Source organism: Coffea arabica, chromosome 11e (genome assembly GCF_036785885.1).
Source record: "Coffea arabica cultivar ET-39 chromosome 11e, Coffea Arabica ET-39 HiFi, whole genome shotgun sequence".
Lineage (NCBI taxonomy): Eukaryota > Viridiplantae > Streptophyta > Magnoliopsida > Gentianales > Rubiaceae > Coffea > Coffea arabica.
In genome coordinates, this window is record NC_092331.1 from 14,845,357 (window position 1) to 14,864,925 (window position 19,569).

Consider the following 19,569-nt stretch of genomic DNA (forward strand, 5'->3'; position numbering starts at 1 on the left):
TTTTCTTTTGCCTGCAATTGCTTAGTTTATGGCCTATTCACAAAGGTTGTGAAAGATGTAATCATATTTGCAAAGCAATTGAAGGAAGGCTCCTGGGATGATTAGGTTTCCCTAATTAGTGTGTTGTGGGTAGAGCCACCAGTTCATGTTTCATGAATTTGATGCTACGAACAGAATGGCTAAATTTTGGATATTTATGTTTTGGAAATTTGAGATTTTTGATAATCACTAGAAGTTTTTTGACACATTTGGAAGGACAAATGGGGGAAAAAGTAAAAAAATGAAAAGCATAAATCAAGGGAAAACTATCCGGTAAGCACGGAACTTACAGACGTCTGTAATACTAGCACTACTCTTAGAATAAATAGTAGAAGTTATTGGAAGTTAATAGTCATCCATAGTTTACTTGTGATGGTTGTATGGTGGTAAAATCATATCAAGATAAAAATTAAAAAATATAAAATGATAAAATATTTAACAACAAAAGCCAACTCCTCATGCCTTGTATACTATAAAGGAAGAGCACATACACAATTCTTGGAAACAATTCATGGTTGAGATCTTTTAATTTGAAGTTTATATATCAAAGAAAGTCCGGTAAAATTGGGAAAATATGAAGGGTCCATGTGTTAATTAAATTTTTTAATTCAATTCATGGTTGAGATCTTTTACTTTGAATTTTATATAGCAAAGAAAGTCCGGAAAAATTGGGAAAATATGATGGGTCTATGTGTTGATAATGCTTTTTATTTTTTTTTAATTATAGAATAAGTGTGAGAGTTCAAATCCAGAACCTTTCATTTATACTGTGAGAACTCGAGAAAATTTATGTGTACACTTTGAATTTATTTCATTACATTTAAATTGTTATTAGAAATATTATATATAACAAATAAATGGTTAAATTAAATGCATAATTGAATTCCTATAAAATTGAAAATTTAGGAAAAAAATAAATATAAAATATAAGATAAAATAATGATAAAGATAAAATATATATAATATAAAATAATAATGATATAATAATGATATATAATATAGGAAAAAAATAAATATAAAATATCAGATAAAATAATGATAAAGATAAAATATATATAATAATAATAATAATAAACAGAATAATAGAATGGTGTAGAAAATTTCAGGAATCAAATAAATATATGATAGGCATATTGCAAATTGTGTCATTTGAATTTATTATATAGCTGAATAAGTACATGTCTAATAAATTTTTCTTAAAGCCAAATGTGTGAAAAACTGAAAATCTACTAGATCAATATAAGAAAACTTTCTAATGAAATACAAATAAAGTTAGGAGTTAATGTATGAAATAATAAAATTATAGCCTTAATAAGCAAATAAGCTAAAACTAAAGGACCAATTTAACCCTAAATATTAGACAATTCACCATGCAGCCTAAGGAAGTAATTTTCTGGACAACCGAGTGAGACTTCGGCAAAATAATTGCCAAAATATTTGGGCGGTGATCAAAGAGGAATCAAAGGAAGGCAGCTGCCAATAAGCTGCTAAGTCCAAGCGGTTCCAAGCGGTGACTAGTGGAGCAAATAGAGACTGATTCATTAGCTGGGCGGTGACCGAAAGAGTAGCTAAGAGAAATCAATTGTTACAATACTTAGGCCGTAGCTGAGTAGAGAAGAAAAGCTTCAAACCTTTTCTTTCAAACTAACACCGAGAGCAAGACTGAGAAAGTAGGAGTAGCTAGAGTAGGACTGGAGGGAACAAAGCTGGAAAGGAAGTTGATTCTGTCTGCAATTCATAACGTTTAAAGGCAAGAGGTAATCTCTCTGTGACATATAATTACTTGTTGAGTAGAAATGAATATTATTCAAACTGTAAGTTAAGTTCTAGCAGAGGAGAATGAGCTTTGGTAGGATAAAATTCTGTTTTGAGGATGAAATGAATATTTGACTGAACTGGTAGGAACCGAGGGGTATCAATAGAGATTGTAGTTTGATTTGTAGTGTAGAAATGGAAAAGATAACAAAGGAAGCTGGAGTATGAGAAATCTGTTGCATGCAGTTATGCCTCAGATTCGTAACTAGGAGCAGAAATGAGTTTTAAAATTGTTTAGCCTCCTGAATCTTGGTCATAAACGTTCGTGTTCTGTTAAGAATAATCAGTAGCTGAATAGATATCCCCTGCATACTTAGCTGGAACATAAAATTGAAGAGGGATTATGCAAAAACATCAAATTATAGGTTGCTGCTACTGCTGGAAATTAATGGTTGCAACCGAGAGAAAGAATTAGGAATCATTGCAGGTTTCTTCAAGGAATCTGGTTCCAAACCAACCTTTACATTGAAGTTTAACTCAGGGTATAACATGTTAGTTCTAGCAAGTTTGTTAGATTTGAATACATAATGCAATGATTAAAGGGGGAAATTCTGATGAAAAGCTGATTCTTGCTTAACTTACATCATGGCCGAGTGAGGGAAGGGCTGTGATCAGTCTTCTCTTTTGAGTTCAGTTGCAAACTTCACACGTTCTGTTTAAGGCTACCTATGGCTCGATAAATAGGTTCTACCTGTCTAGTTGAGACATGAAATTGAAAGGAAGGACCTGAGGAAAAATGACAAACGTTGGACTGATGTACTGCTGGGAACTTACCTGAAGGCCACGATAGCTGATAACAGCTTTTGTATGCGAATTTGGTTGAATAACCTGCTGAAACTATGAGTCATGTACCTTAATTCATGTTGGACAGAATGTGTATTGTGTGTTTGGTGATCTAGGCAAGTAAAAGATAGAAACTCTACCAAAAACTTTGAAGTAAGGTTGCTGGGAATTTGTTTAATGGCAGAGAGAGGGGCTGAAACTCTCATGTGTATTTGGAAAATTTCATGATAATTGGCTGCCATCTTGAGTGAGACGTTGTACAATATCCTGTCCCTGTTCTTATGTGCACTCTATTGACTTTTAACATTTGAAAGGCTGGTAAAACCTTAGTGAATTCTAGCTAAAACTAGTAAAGAAAAGCTGAGATCCAAACTATTACATTGTTGGAGAAACTAACGTTTGATGGAATGGATTGCTGGAAATAGATGCTACTTGCCTTGATCTATGCTAGACCGAAAGTACATTGAAATACTTAAAACTGTAAGCAAGTAAAAGAGTGAAGTTTTATTGAAAACTTGAAGTATACAGCTGGAATTTTGGTTTGTTGGTTGAAATGGGGGTTAGTTAAGCTTTCTATGATATTTTTGGAAACTCTAAGGTAACTCGTTATAGCTATATACATAACATGGTTTCAAATCACCTAATCTTGTCCTCACAAGCATTTTAAAGATTTTAGAACTTGAAGGACTAGTGTAGAGAAATAAAATCTAAGTTGCAAATGGCTTAAAGTTAATTAGTTAAAAGGGAACCAGTGGAGTGTTCCTAAGCTTTAATCTTAGAATCTTGAGTGGAAAATGGTTTAATTCTAATTTAAATATTTTACAAATTATAAACTTGAAAAATACATATATTTCTTGGTTTAAAATGATAAAATCAATAAGTCTGAAAATGAAATGTAGAATAAATATTGATATATTATATTTTGTATTTTAAATTCAAACTTGATTTTAATAATTTAAATAATAGGATAATAAATAATAGGTGAACATCTACGAATTATATATTTACTTTGGAATTATGAACTTGTCTCAGGAAGTAGCTGTGAGCTAGGAAACAAACCCGAGGCTCGAGAGTAATTATTTGGATATTTGGTGAGTGTTCTAAAGTGTTTTTACTTGTTTATTCGAAGGATTACTTGTGCATTGGTAAATGAAGTGATTTGAATGAATAATATGAAATTTTACTTGATTTTGAATTACTGATAAAAGGCTAGAGCGTATTTTACCGCTACTGCCTTAATGAACTGAAATGTATATCGAAGTGATTATTGATTGGATTGTGCCTGAATGATTGTAGGTCATTGTGTACTTTATCACATCGGCCGAATTGGGCCCCAAGCCTTGGTTAGTTGATCTAGTCGGGCCGGTAAAGGACTTGGTCGATTAGGTTAGCTACCTTCAGCAACTGAATGGTACACTCAGAGTATTACCCTGAAGTTTGGAGATTATTGGACTGATAAATGAATGTAGGGGATTGTTTATTGTTTTGGAGGATATAAGGGGGTGATTGTGGCGGAGTGTGCAGTGATAGTGAAATGACTCCCTCAAAGAGCTTGTATCCTTTTAATTGATTGTTTACCTTATTGAATTGCTTACCTGGTTGGATATGTTTTATAAATGTTTAGTTATGTGATTGAATATACACTTTTGAACCTCATTGAGCATTAGCTCAACCTTGTAGGATAAGAAGGAGAAGGTGCAGTTGAAGCATCATCTGGTGGAAATACATAAGATCCATTTCAAGAAATACATGAGCTACTGCCTGGTGTGGAACACCGCATGTGTGTGAGATACATATATAATAACTTCAAGAAAGAGCATCCTGGACTTGCATTAAAAGATTAGAATATGGTCTGCTGCAAGAGCTTGCTATGAAAGCAGATTTGCTAGTGAAATGGAATCACTGAAGGAGTTCGATGTAGAAGCAAATAGGTTTTAATTAAGATTTTTTAATTGTTTAATTTAGTTGTTAGAAATATATTTTTGCGAGTGATCTACTAATTCTACCCCTAAAATTTGTAACCGGGTTGTTAGATGGTTTGATTCACAACTGAGAGTTGATCTCTAGTTCTAATTGAATATTTTCCAGCATTGTTCATGATGTTTTACCTTTATATTTTTTTCCCTGCCACTCTTACTTAATGATTTGGACAATTTCCTAGCTAGTGAGGAACCATAATTTCAGAATATGAAAGAAAATCAAGATGGAATTAGTTAATCAGGTTCTAAAAACAAGTATCAAATAAGTTGGCAATGATTCAAATAGGTGACAAACCAAAAAAAATAACAAAAAGTTGTACTTTATGAGAACCAAGAAGACAAATAAGTATAGGTCTCTTCTTTATCTCTAAGTAGAGTACGATGACTTGAAAAGACACTCAATCATAGTATAATAAATTTCCAAGGAAAAAAAAATTCCAAGACGGATAGGTGATCCAATTGCAAGTAGAGTTGAAAATTTTGAACCAGTACTCTGCACTTCAAGCTTCACCAATCAAAATAACCACTTTCTCGTCATTTTTCTTTACCATTCATGGCCATTTTTTGAAGGCCATAGGAGTGTTCCATAAGCTTCACAATAGAAAAGACGAGAATAATTTTTGTTTATCTTGAGATTATTGATTTTAGAAGAATATTTTCATCTATCGAAACAATATTAAGTACGATACTGAAGTTTTAGATATTGTTAATATAAATATTGGCTTCTCATTAATTACGTTTGATAAGAGAAAGATAACGAAAGGAAAAGAAGTGTGGGAAGGTTCAAAGTGAGAGAGAATCATGCAAGATATTAAATGAAAAAAAGAAATGGAGTTTGCCTCTATTTCTATCCTAGCACATATGCAGCCTATGTGGTAAAAACAGAATCATAATGGTAATAAATTTTAAAATTAAATTACTTTCGGTATATGTTTTTGAAGGGGAATTATTTTGGCAATAAACTCCTCTCCGTTGAACCAACCAATCCATCCATTCTCCCTGTACCGGTCTATGTGTTGATAATGCCGTTGAACCAACCAATCCATCCGTTCTCCCTGTACCGGTCTATGTGTTGATAATGCTTGCATATATAGTTGTACATATACTTTGTTTGGGTTTTAATGTGTACTAGGAAATTTAAACTTCTAAGACAATGTATATGACTAACTAATTACCCGTCCATATCACATGAATTACATACAAAAATCACATAGGAGCACATAAGATCAAGTAAAATCAAAATAAAGGAGTAGAGTATACCTCCCTTGAATTTGTGACCTAATGAAATGAAATTTTCTTATTTACCCTCCAAAATAAAAAAAAAGGTCAAGACATCACTTTAATTAACAAATAATCACAAGAAATGGAAATAAACATGAAATTGAATCAATCAAACCATTCAAATGAAAGTAAACAACCCATATTCAACAAATTAAAACAAGTAAGGACCCAATTGAAAGAATTAAAGAAGTTTGAGAGGTCAAATTATTATTATTGCAAATATTAAGGGTCTCAAATTAAAATAAAGTAAAATTAATGACTTAGGATGAAGTCTACCAAAATTAAATACTAAAATTCACAAAATAAAAGAAAATCCATTTGCTATAATTAAACAATAAAATTACCCAAAATTATCCATTTGAATTTTTAGTTATTTATTTATTTATTTATTTATTTATTCACTTTATTTGTTTTAATTTTTTATATTTATTTTAATGTTAAGTTTGGTTATTTGAAAGGCATTAAATGCCAAATTGTAATAGTTAGGTTATTATTTTATTTAATTCTTTACTCCTTTAGATTGCATTTAGGGCCCCCTAATGTAATAGTTAGGTTCCTATTTGTTTTTATTTGCTTTGTGTGTTTTGCATGCTTGTGTGTTTACGTGTTACTCGCTTTCTTAGGGTCTTGCATCTAGATATCATGCTTATGTGCTATGTGCTATATGTGATTTATGTGTTTATTTGCTTTATTATGTTTTACATAATTTATTTGATTGTAATAAATGCATGACGTCACCACACTAGTCCAATGCTAGTTGTGGCCCCTTTTTTCCGATACCACACTAGTCCAACGCTAGTTGTGGCCCTCCTTCCTAATTTCTCACTAGTTCAATGCTAGTGAAAACTTATAGATATTGGCTAGTCCAACGCTAGACTCTTAGGGATCATTCACACGTTAAATCATATTTGTATGACAATCACTTCATTTTCATGCATATTTTCTGTTTTTTAGGGTTTTTTTTCATTTTGCATGACATTTCCCTTATATGTATATCCCTTATCCCATATTCCTACTATATGTATATCCCTTATCCCATATTTCCCCTATATATGTATATTCCTTATCCTTATGTATGAGACGTGACATTAGACTTGCATTTCATTTAAAGAAAGTGAGAACTAGATTAGATCATTTTGCTTGCCTAGATTAGGAGAGTACTCCTCAAATATGGGATATAGACGAGTATGGCTCTCTAGCCTTAGCACGCTTGTATTCTCTCTATTAAAGGGAAAATTAAAGTAACGAATTTTAGCCCCCCGCATCCGTTATGATGCATTCCTCTAGGTCATGTATATTTGTACAATTATTACTTTCTTTTCTTTCCTTCGAGTCTCATATTTTTGCATATTCATGACCTCTTCAAGGAGTCAACTTGGGCATCACAATTAATGTAATTTGCACCAATTAAGTTTTGAAATGATATTCCGACCCCCCGATATCCCCCTAGGTTTAGGTTTTGCATCCATATAGTGACATCCAAATGTGATAAATTTTTAGATTAAAATAAGAAAATTTTTGACTAAATCATGCAACTAGCCTTGGTTAGGTTGGAAGGGTGCCTTGAATTTTATTCTTGCCTTTCCTTTCTTCAAATGTGACTCCTGACCCTTTTTCTCTTGATTTTCGCAGATTTAGAGTCGTTTAAAAAGTGTTTTTCTACTTTTTCTTTAAAAATTTATTTTAGGTGACTTGGTACACCTTAACTCAATACCAAGTGGCGACTCCTATTTTTCATTAAAAACCCTTTTAAACTATTATTTTTGGGTCAAAATTGTCGCACTTTTTAATCCCATTTAGGCCCATTTCTTTATTCATTTTTCTAAAAAACAATAACTCATTTGTCAATCAAAATTAAACCAAAATCCATTCCTTTTAAAACTCGTTATTTTATCTCATTATTTTTCATTCAAAAAAGGGGAGCAACAACATGATAATGTAGATATTAAGATGGTAAACATAAAGCTAATATCAAAACAAGGATAAAAGACAACAAGACTACATGTAAATAGCTATAACATGTCGTGTTCATTCACAGAATTTTTCACAATTTTATATTTATCTACCATGCATATAAAAAAGAAGTGAGCATTAGTGTATTTCTTTCTTCTCTTACCAGGTGGCCTTCTATTTTTTTTAACAAGTAGCATGCTTCTAATTTTAGAAAATTTTTATTTACATTTTCTGGTTAATTGTCAACTCATACTCCTACTTCTATTCTAACTTACATTAAGAAAGGGTCCAACTAAGTCAGGGGGACAAGAGGGAGATGATCCTATTCCTAGACCAAAGAAATGTAGAACTACACTCTTTTTGAATTTTAATTGACCTGCAATCAATCCTGCACTTTATACTTTGCTTGGTGACCAACTCATCTAAGGAGAGTTGGTTAAATGAATAGAGTTCATCTTTACTTAAATTAAACCTCATTGGCTCAAGAAAGTATGGGCTTTATTTGCTCCTTTTAAGCTCTCAATTTCATTATTTTTTTAATTATCTAGTTAAGCAAATGTGTTGTCTAATGCATGGCCCTTGCCGTGCCTTATTTTTGATCAAAAAAGAGAAATTAGAAATTTACTTTCTTGAAAGAGAAATGGTTTTAAAACAAAAGTGCCTAAAATGGGACATAGCAATGCAACAATTTGGCCCCAAAAAAGTTTAAAAAGGATTTTTTGAGACAAAGAAAAGGAGTCACTACTTGGTATTGATTTTAGGTGTACCAAACAACCATGAAAAATAATTTAAAAAGGTAAAAAAAAACCCTTTTTAAACAACTCTTGGTGTTTGAAAACAAGAGAAAAATGTTCAGGAATCACAATTGTGGAAAGGGAAGCTAGGATACGATTGTTCGAACCCTAAGCACCCTTTCACACCTAGCCGAGATTTAGTCTAATTTTTCTAAAATAACCATTGAACTTATTGCATTTGGATCCATTTATAGAGATGCAAATCTAAAACTAATAGGGTATCAGGAGGGACAAATTGTCTTTTCAAGATTTAATTGGTATCAACGCACGAATTGCAAAACTTAAATTGGTTCTTGAAAGGGTCACGAGTGATGCAAAATGTGACTCAAAATGAAAGAAAATTATATCTTGTATATATAGGTATAAGTGTCCAAAAAAAAAGAAATACAACATAATGGGTATGAAAAACTAAGACTCGTGAGTCAATGTCCCTTTTTGTAGATGTAGACACCAAATTTTGGGTAATTTTATGTGGCATCTATTTCATGATTTTCATTTTAGATTGCTTGCATTCGTTGTTTACTTTTAGTTTTAATTTTTAGTTTTAGCTTTTAAGTTTAAAATTAGCGTAGAGTTTTTAGAAAAAAAGAAGAAAAGGAAAACATCAAAAATATGTTGTAGTCATTTTGTTTTTATTCAATGCTTTCTTGAAAAGAAAAATTCAAAAAAAGAGGAAAGGAAAGAAAAATCATTAAAAAAAAAGAAAAAGGAAATTTGTTCACAAAAATATTTTTTATTTCTTTAAATTCAACCCTTTTGCATTTTAGTTATTTTTATTAAGTTATTTTGAGGAAAAGAAAATGATGGAAAAATGAAAAATTGGAAATTTTTAAAATAGCCATTTTTGTTTAGTTTCTTTTGTTTAAAATTATTTTTGTTTTGTTATTATTATTATTACCTGGTTTGTGTAATTTTGTTATTATTGTTATTGTTATTTTATTATTCATATTTTCTGTAATCTTCAAGTTGTTTTCAAAAAAAAAAAAAAAAAAAAAAAAAAAAAAAAAAAGAGAATGATCGCAGCCTGCAAGCTGCATTTTTGGCAGCTTGCAAAGGGCTAGTTTCGTGCGTGCCACTGAAGGGCAGGATGAAGGCAGAGGCTGGCCTTCATCCTGACCATTCAGTGGAGGGTTTAAGGATCTTTGGGTTCCATATAAAAGGGGACAAGAAGCAGCAGCCGGAAGGAGAGGGTTTTTGGAAGAGAAACAACGGCTGAAAGCTAGAAAGAGAGTCGGGGGGGGGAGTGAATGAAAAGAGAACAAAAAAGAGAGAGAGCAGGGAGAGTTTGAGAGCTTCCTGAACGGCAAAAGAAAAACCAGGAAAGGCTAGGTAGCGACTAGGATACGAGAGTTGGCGGCTGGGCTAGGTAGAAGGAGAACAGAGGAAAGAAACGAGCGCGGAGGGGTTTCCATCGGAGAGTTTGAGAAAGCTAAAGGAGAAAGAAAAAACTGAAAAGGGGAGCACTGGAAAAGGCGAGGAAGACGCAAGGGAGGATCTGGAATCGCAAAAAGGTGACGGGCTGAAAGAAAGGAAGAAGGGACTGCAACGGGAAGGAAGAGTAGCAAAATTTTTCCAGAAAATTCGCTAAAAGGCCGATTGTTCAGCCATCTTCGGGAAGGGTTTTCTCCTTTGTTACGGGTTCTTTTGAGGACCTTTTGATTGCTGCATCTTTTCTACTATTAGGAGAGCAATTTTGGTTTTTGAACCTTTTGGGAAAGAACGATGAAATAGCCTTCAAATTCGGGTCTAAAGTTCGAGTCTTCAAAGTTCTTCATCAAAAGTTGCGACCTGGATTTTGATGTTTTGCGAATCTGGTTCATCTGCGGATGTTCACGCTGATTTGACCACCCAAAGCAGCGAAGAAAGGTTAGAAATGGCTCTAACTTGGTTTACTTTCCTTGACCAGTTTCTTCTTTGTTTTGTTCATGGATCTTGTGGCTGCAACTTCTTTGCTCTTCCTCAGCTTCTTTGCGATTGTTTTGTTTCATGTTTCACTGGTGTTAGGTTCCTTTCTTTTTTTGTGTTTCTCTCGTGTTGGGTTATAAAATGCATAAATTATGAGATCTTGCTTGGTTGGAATGGTATTTTCTGGTGGTTTCTGAGAATGAAAGCTCAAATGGCCGAAGAATTTCCAAATTGCCGCACGCTTTCTCTTTCCAAATTTCGGTTTCTGGAAATGTTTTTTTAGTTTTTGCGAATCTGTTGAGGAGAAAGGATTTTGATCTTGTGTCATTGTATGATTCGCAGCCGGCATTCTAGCTGCAGAAAGCTTTAAAATGCAGAAATTCAGAAATTATGGTCATTTGATGCTTGCTAGATTTCTGTTTCGTATGAATTTCTGGAGCTTAAACGTAAACTTTTATGTTGAAAAGTTAAAAGAAAGCTTGGTTATCTTGTTACTTTGATCTATAGAGACGTGAGTTGCATTTGAATGAAAAGGAGATTGCATCTAGAACTTAGTCGCAGAAAATTCTGGAATGAATGTTGCAACAGAAATTTTGTTTCAGTCACTTGGCAGAATCCATATTGGTTTTGACTGATTTAGTTGCATCAAGAAAGCTGCGTTCCATCTTTACGTTTGCTGTCTCCCATGCTCCCCGCGGCAGTTCACCAAGACTGATTTAGGCATCTATCTTGCTAGTTTCAGTTTGACAACATGAGTTAGGAAGAATAAACCAAAGTTGCTGGATTTTGTTTTAGCATTTGAATGTTCTTGTTTTTCTGATTTTTGTGTTCCGAAGAGGGGGGGGAAGAATGTTTGATCCCCTTACAAATTTCCTTGCTTGTTTGGATTGTGTTAGCTTAGGTGTTTCATTGCTTGGCCTGGAAATATGAAAATGCATCGAGTTTGTTGCAGAAATGTTTTGAAAGCTTGGCATGAAGTTGTTTGAGTTGTTCAGATTTGCATCTACGAGTTTCATTATGCAAAGTGAGAGGGTTGTGTGATTTTTTGCTTGGATTTAATTATGTTTAAAAGCTGATTTTGGTGAACTGCGGATTGCAGAAGCCTTGTCTGTCTAAAATTGCAGAAGTTAAAACTCCTACGTATGCATGCATGAAACTATTTTCTAAAATTGCATTTTGACCCCTTGGCTTCTAACCAATGCTACTATGACCCAACCGATTGAATGATGTCTTCAAATTGGTCCGTGACATTTTTAATTTGGGCAACTTCATTGCTTGTTTGTTTCAATTAACTACCATGCTTTGTTTCAATTGCACTTAATTCATGATTTTAGGGACTTTATGACTAAGTGAGCCTTGTTTTGCCCATTTCTTCTAATTTTTCTTAAATAAAGTGGTGCCTTGACCCTTTTATTATTTTGGAGGGTAATTGAATAATTTCATTTCATTGGGACGTCAATTCAAGGGAGGTACACTCTATCCCTCATTTGCATTATATTTGACCTTACGTGCTCCTACGTGTTATGTGAACATGCATGTCTACTTCGCTTCCCTTACCTCCTTGCATGCGTTTACTTGCTTTTACTTTTATTTAAGTTTTATGGGGTATGTGTACACCTCTTGGCTTGTAATAGATAGGGCTCGGAGAGCATCTGGTCCATTTCCCTTTCCCCTTTATGCTTTCATGGGGTATGTGTACACCTCTTGGCTTGTAATAGATAGGGCTCGGAGAGCATCTGGTCCACTTCCCCTTCCCCTTGTTTGTTTTTGTTGCTACATGTTTAATTGCTTTATTAGGCTCTTGCATCTAGTCGAGCATGCTAAGTGCTATGTGCTATGTGTTTACGAGTATTTTGGCATGTCTACTTGCTTTCATAGCCATGAATGAATGGAATGGATGAATGTACGTTTCCGCTAGTCCAACGCTAGTCGGAATTCATAGAATGGGCTAGTCCAACGCTAGACCCTTAGGGATTTCCCCTCATTAGCATATCATTTGCTTGTTCACCACATATCATGCATTTTTCTTAGTTTTATCACTTGGCATGCTCCTCGAACCCCCTTTCCCTTCACTTTAGGTTTTGCATCCCATACTAGTTATAGGGTTCATTTTGCTTGAGTGTCCCCCTCCGATAAGGGAAACGAGCGAGTGTGGCTACTCGATAGCCTTAGCACGCTAGTTTCGCCTTCTAATCAAAGGGAAAATCAAGTCACGATTTAGGTCTCCCCGTACCCGTCTTGCTTGCATTCCCTAGGCTCATGCATTCTCACTCCACTCTATCATTACACTTTCACTTTTGTCTCATTTGCACACATGCACCTTTTTCTCACTTTCATTTGCACACGAACACTTTTTTGTCTCCACTTGCACACGAACCCTTTTATCTTCACTTGCACACGAACACTTTTATCTTCACTCGCACACGAGTACTTTCATCTTCATTTGCACACCGACACTTTTGCACTTTTCTTTAAATTTCATACATGCATTTTTGCCCACTTGCACTTGGAGTATATATTTGCATTCAAAGACATTTGCACACCCTCACTTGTATTTTATTACTTTTATCATTTTTCTCACTTCACACAAACTCACACTTTCACATGGCATGCATTCCACTCATTTTTTTCACGTCATTTAGGTCTAGGTGTGACCTCTCCAAAAGGGTCATTATTGGGCTTCACAATTAATGTGATTGGCACCACTCAACTTTTGAAGAGAAATTTCCCCCAATCCCCCTAGGTCTAGGTTTTTGCATTCATATAGACATATCCAATACGCGATACATACCTTGGGTAGAAAAATTAGGAAAAATTGGTTTGAGTCGCGCAACTAGCCTTGGCTAGGTCAAAGGGGTGCCTTGGATTCTATCCTTGCCTTCCCCTTTGTCAAACGTGACCCCCGAACCTTTTTCTTTGGCTTACGTGGACTAGGAGTCGTTTTAAAAAGGGTTTTACTACTTTGTCTTTAAAAAAACACTTTTTGGGTGACTTGGTACACCCCAAATCTATACCAAGTGGCGACTCCGTTTTCATATTTAAAAAAACCCTTTTTAAAATTTCATTTGGCCAAATCGTCGCTTTCCAAAGTCCCATGGCCTTTTTACTTTTCATTTTGCACACGTTCACACCACACTTCACACACATCACATTCACACATTTATTTTTCCATTCGAAAAGTGGGGGCGCGACAGTTGGCGACTCCACTGGGGACTTCCTAAGTGGGTCCGAGCATTTGACTTAGCCATTCGTTTCCTGTTTCTACCCTTTTTATGCATCGCATTTGGATATTAGGGTTGCATTTTTTAGGACTTTTTCGCATCGCGCGCGTATCAAACTTTTCCCTCACTCACGTATGTGTGATTGGTTGATTGGATGTTGTTTACTTGTTTATCTCGCGCTTGCATTGCATTTGGGAGGGGGTGTGTCACCTTTAGAGCCTCGCGTGGTTCTCAACCCCTTCCCTCAAATTAGGGGAACACTTCATACGTGCATATTTACTTGCTTTATCCCATTTTATTTGTATTTTCGTGGGCGCCATCCCACACCGCCTTGTAGGATTAGGATCGATTGCCTTGGGTAGGCGGCTGGTGTGCTCTGCGCCCATAGCGCTACCTAAGGGATCACTCGAGCCACCGATCGAAGGCCCTGGGAGTGATGACCCTTCGCCTTTAGGTCTGAAGGCTTGGGAACCGAAGCTTTATCGAGTCTAGGCATTAGTGAACCCCAGCCTCATGCATCCATATTAGCATTTTCCTAGGCTAGAGTCAGCCTCACCCTATTTTAAGCACATTAGGCACGAGGGAGAGGGTTCCACCCCTTTTACCTGCTTTATTGTTTTTCTTTTCTTAATTGCTCCCAATGTGTTATGTGTACTATCAACTGCACTAACCATTTCTTTTGTTTTCTTGGCTTGCATTCATGTGCCTTAGCAATAAGAGGCCTCTTGGGCACTCTTTTAGTGACTCACCCACTAGATAGCTCACATGTCTAAATTTCAGTCTTTGCACTTACTTTTCAGTGAATACATTTCATGTTTAGACCTTTTCCCCCGTTGCATTATTTATGTCCTTTAGCTCACATTTCGTGTTTGTCACATATTTACATAGCTTTAATAAATGGCATCATGCATAAACCATAGAAAGGGAATGCCATATAGGGAATCCCGTATTTAGGAATAAGCCACCTTGTGTCTCGGATACTTAATCCAGTGAGACTTGCACGTTTACATTTTGTACCATCCAAAGGGGTAGTGCACAAGGTAAGGTAGGATCCGATTGTTTTCATAGAGTGATCTTTGGAATATGAGCATCTAATAATCACTTTTTGGCCATTTTATAAAAAATTGGTAAAAATCCCTTGCGTGAAGGACATTAATTCGAAGAAAATTCACAAATGATTCCTCATTGTTGAGACGATAAATATAGAGGCCAAATTTTGATTTTAGAGGCTCATAGACCAAGGCATTGTAATGATTTCTTGAAACCACCCAGTGGGCGAATAATTCAATCGATTTTTGAACAAATTATCCATCTTATCCAATCCATTTTTTTCAATTCATTCAATTTTAGTACAATCTAATCATTTTTGAATAAATTCATTTCATCAATGCATTTAACCAATTTACCCTTCTTAGGGTCATCCGGTCGATTTTGAATAAATCATTAATTCATTTGACCAATTTACCCTTCTTAGGGTCATCCGGTCGATTTTGAATGAATCGTCAATTCATTTGACCAAATTACCCTTTTTAGGGTCTTTTGACCAATTTACCCTTTTTAGGGTCATTCGGCCGATTTTTGAATAAATCCCTAATTCAATTTCATGCATTTGACCAATTTACCCATTTTTAGGGCAACCGAGCCGATTTTGAATAAAACAAGTTTCGTTCAATCTATTTGATCAATTTACCCTTTTTAGGGTGATCTGATTAATTTCGGATAAATTTCATTCAATTCATTTGACTTTGATAGGAAGTTCGTCAAGGTCAAACCCGTGCGTTTTTGCAAAATCTTGTTTCGATCAAAAGTGACCAATCCCTGCGGACGAGGTCCTTATTTTGACAAACGTCCCTTCTCATTCCAATTGACCAAATTTTTTCAAATTATTTTTCACTCAATGAGTTGATCGGATCCGTCAGGTATGGTATAGTGCCTACCCTAGAGGATTGCATTTTCATGCTAGGCCTACCCTTGGCATAAAAGGGTTCCCCCATAGGACATGCATACCGATTTTTTTATTCTTACTTACTGACTCTGGGTATTTTTCTTTTTGTTTTCCCCTCCCCTGCATTCATAAAAATGGCTCAATAAGGCGAGAATATTCTTCTATATCTGATAATTTTGATCCAATAAAGCTTGAAGATTACAAGTATTACTTGATTCTTGGGCAGACATTGCCGCGAAAGCAAAAAGGGGAAATTCTATTTATTTGATTTGGTAATACATTTTGTTCCAAAAGAAAAGGAGACAAAAGGTGTATGTGTTGAGCTCTTTACGAGTTTCTCTCTTCTCATTTGTATCATAATTGATTGAGAAATTTTGTTTCAAACTTTTCACCAATAAAATTTTTTGGATAATTTTTGTTTTGTGTATATTTATGTACATTTCATTCTTTATTCTTACTCATTGGAGATTTCATGATGAATTTTGAGAAATAAGACCCAATTTGAGATTTCTCAACCTCCGGCCTGAAAATTCATAAGTGTATGCTTTCTAAAATCCTTACGTACACTAGATTGGAGATCCAAACTATACAATAAGAGTGCTCAGAAAGAAAGAGAGTGAACGGTCACTCAAAAGGCCCAATGAGATACTTTTTCTTCTTCATTTAACCCAAAATAAAATCAGTCACATTGATTGATAAATTGTAAATTGGGGCAACTTTTGCTTGAAAATGTTCAAGGTGTCCAATCTGGTTCAATCACATCTAAGTGAAAGCAAAAATGTGCATTGTCCTTATTTGTTTGGGAAAATTGGAATGATACTTCAAGCATTCGTTTCATTACCTATACAGATTTTTATCATTTGCTCTCCCATTTGAGCCTCTAAAAGAATAATTTCGTTTCAAATAAGGGTCTTAATGATCACTACCCTTCATTGGAAAGTTTTCAAATATCTAAAAGGGGAATGGATTTTTAATAACCATTTCGTTACTCTGGTTGTCATGAAGTGTAAGAATGATACTTTGGCCATCGCTTCTACAATCCTAAACACTGTTTATCCCTTGCATCCCCATTTGAGCAAAAATTGGAGGTTCTTTTCAAAGCATCTATGATCGCACCCCACATTGGGGAGGGAGATTGGAAAATTTTTCAAAAAAAAAAAAAAAAAAAAAAAAAAAAGCAAAAATGCCAAAAGAAAAGAAAAGAGGGAATCACAAATTGGAGAAATTTGAATCTATCTGGGTTTCCATTTTTGGAAAAAGAAAGGGAAGAGATTTGTCCGCGTGGATCGCCAACGTTTCACAAATATGGATGAACAAGGGTCCTCCTCAATCAGTTAATTCAGATACATGCCAAAATTTCCCATTAATAAAAGTTTCCTTTCGGAGTTATTGTAAGGAACGGAATACAAGTCAGGCCATCTTCTTTTCCAATCAAACACTTTATCCCTAGTTATCCCTTTTGAGCCATCAGAATGGATAATTTCGTTTGACAACCCCTGAGAATCGCAAACCCCACACTAGGGGCGAGTTTGTGTTGAAAAGAAAAAGTTTCAAGAAGTGAAAAGTGAAAAGCAACAAAATCCAAATCAAAAGAAGAAAAGAGAACCTCAGTTCAAAAATAAACTGGGGCAAATTTCAAAGAATGGCAAAAAGCCGAAAAGTCAAAAGAAGAAAGAAAATGAAAGTGAAAAGCCTCAGTTGAGCATAAACTGGGGCAAATTCTGATTTAACCCTAAAATAGGGTTGACGCAACAATGCGATCTCAGATTTTTCAAACCGCTTTTGAAATCCGTTTTCAAGCCTTAACTTTTCTAAGCACCCCACCTGACCCCATTACAAAAGCCGAAAGCCCTGACTTCTGTTCTTTGCACTGGCTTTGTCAAGGAAATCTCTGATGTCGAAAATTTTAGCTGTATTCTGAATTGATTAGGTGTGAGGTTGACACTGCTCTTCATGTGAAACCCCGCGAGGGCATTTTTGGGGAAAAGGAAAAACGAGCGAAATGAATGCAAAAGAAAGATGCAAAAAAGATTTGATGCTGAAAGTCCCTGCTGGGTGATGATAAAAAGTCAAACAAAGTCCAAGAATCTGAAGTCCAGATGAGGGCAATGTTGAAAAATGCGATCTTTGGTGCAATGTCCTTTGGAAATTATTTCTTTAACTATCGTCTTCAAGTCACATTACAAGCTAATAAAGTCCATCGTTGACTTATTCCTTCATGACAATCCAAAGTGAGGATTATGCTCATAAAAATCCATCGATCACTCATGATCATAAGGGTATAACCAGATTTCGCATGTTTAGCTATCATTTCTACCCAAAATTTTGCAAACCCTTGAGCTTATACGTTGACTAAGTTTTCTTAAGAAATAAGGGTGACAAACTCTTTGCTTTCACTGAGATGTGGTATTGAAGGGATTACATACCATCTGAGCACGAAATGAGGCAAATCTTGACCTCCCATTTTCCTTTAGCCATTTCCAAATCAAAAATAAAGTCACTTGATTGGTCCTGACAGATGAGCCAATTGGAAAGGGTGACCCATTACCCAAAGCATCGATGCCAAGGTGAGGAAGAATTCTTTTGTAATTTGGCATTATTTTAAAAAAATTCATCATGAAATTTTCTGTGTAATTCTAAGCAAGACGTTCAATTTTCTTCACATTATACAGAAAACACAGTTTCTTACTTTGTTCAAATAAATGGAAGGGCATCCAAACCAATTTTTGCAATCAAATGGGCCCATACTGGGGCAAAATTTTTATTAGCCAGATTTCGCAAAACAAGCCCACACTGGGGCAAATTTTTTATAGCTTGTTTGAGGAATTCATCAAAGGGTCAAGCAAGACTTTCAAATCAATCACGCTGCCCTTTTCATGAAAAGTTAGGTGCATGTAAGCCCCTGTGCAGGTATTCACAGTTGAAGTCGACGAAAAGCTTCTGAGTTGTGGAAGGCCGATGCCGAAGAGAAAGAAGAAAGAAGGGGAAAAGGGCCCTACACTGGGGCAAATTATTCTTGAAAAGGATTCTCTTGAAAAATCAGAAAAATTCAGAAGTCAAAAATCAAAAAATCAAAGGTCAAACTCTTGCTTCTTGGAAAATCAAATTCAATTTCTTGTATCTTGACAAATCAAAACCAAATTTCTTGACCATTGGATGGCAGGATTGGGTCTTATCCCACTGAACATTCCAAAAATCTCGTTGGGCCTGAGTTTCGTGCCGCCAACAGTTCAAATGTCACGTTGGGCCTGGATTTAGTGCCGCCAACATCACATTATCACGTTGGGCCTGAGTTTCGTGCCGCCAACAGTTCAAATGTCACGTTGGGCCTGGATTTAGTGCCGCCAACATCACATTATCACGTTGGGCCTGAGTTTCGTGCCGCCAACAGTTCAAATGTCACGTTGGGCCTGGATTTAGTGCCGCCAACATCACATTATCACGTTGGGCCTGGACTAGGTGCCGCCAACGTTGGGCTTGGTTTTCGTGCCACCAACTTCACTTTATCACGTTGGGCCTGGATTTTGTGCCGCCAACATTTCAAACATCAAGTTGGGCCTGGATTTCGTGCCGCCAACATTCTAAAAATCAAGTTGGGCCTGGATTTCGTGCCGCCAACATTCCAAAAATTCTGTTGGGCCTGGATTTTGTGCCGCCAACTTCACTTTATCACGTTGGGCTTGGTTTTCGTGCCACCAACTTCACTTCATCACGTTGGGCCTGGACTTGGTGCCGCCAACATCACTTTATCACGTTGGGCCTGGACTAGGTGCCGCCAACATCACAAATGTCACGTTGGGCTTGGTTTTCGTGCCACCAACTTCACATCACCACGTTGGGCCTGGATTTTGTGC

The 19,569-nt window shown here is 35.6% G+C and overlaps 1 long non-coding RNA gene across 1 annotated transcript; it reads left to right on the forward strand.

Annotated features, from left to right (window-relative positions):
• Positions 1–1,486: 1,486 nt before the first annotated feature.
• On the forward strand, positions 1,487–4,737 carry LOC140021771 (uncharacterized). Its single transcript, XR_011825751.1, has 3 exons — positions 1,487–1,796; positions 3,670–3,728; positions 3,934–4,737. It is a non-coding gene; the product is annotated as an uncharacterized lncRNA (long non-coding RNA).
• Positions 4,738–19,569: the final 14,832 nt, after the last annotated feature.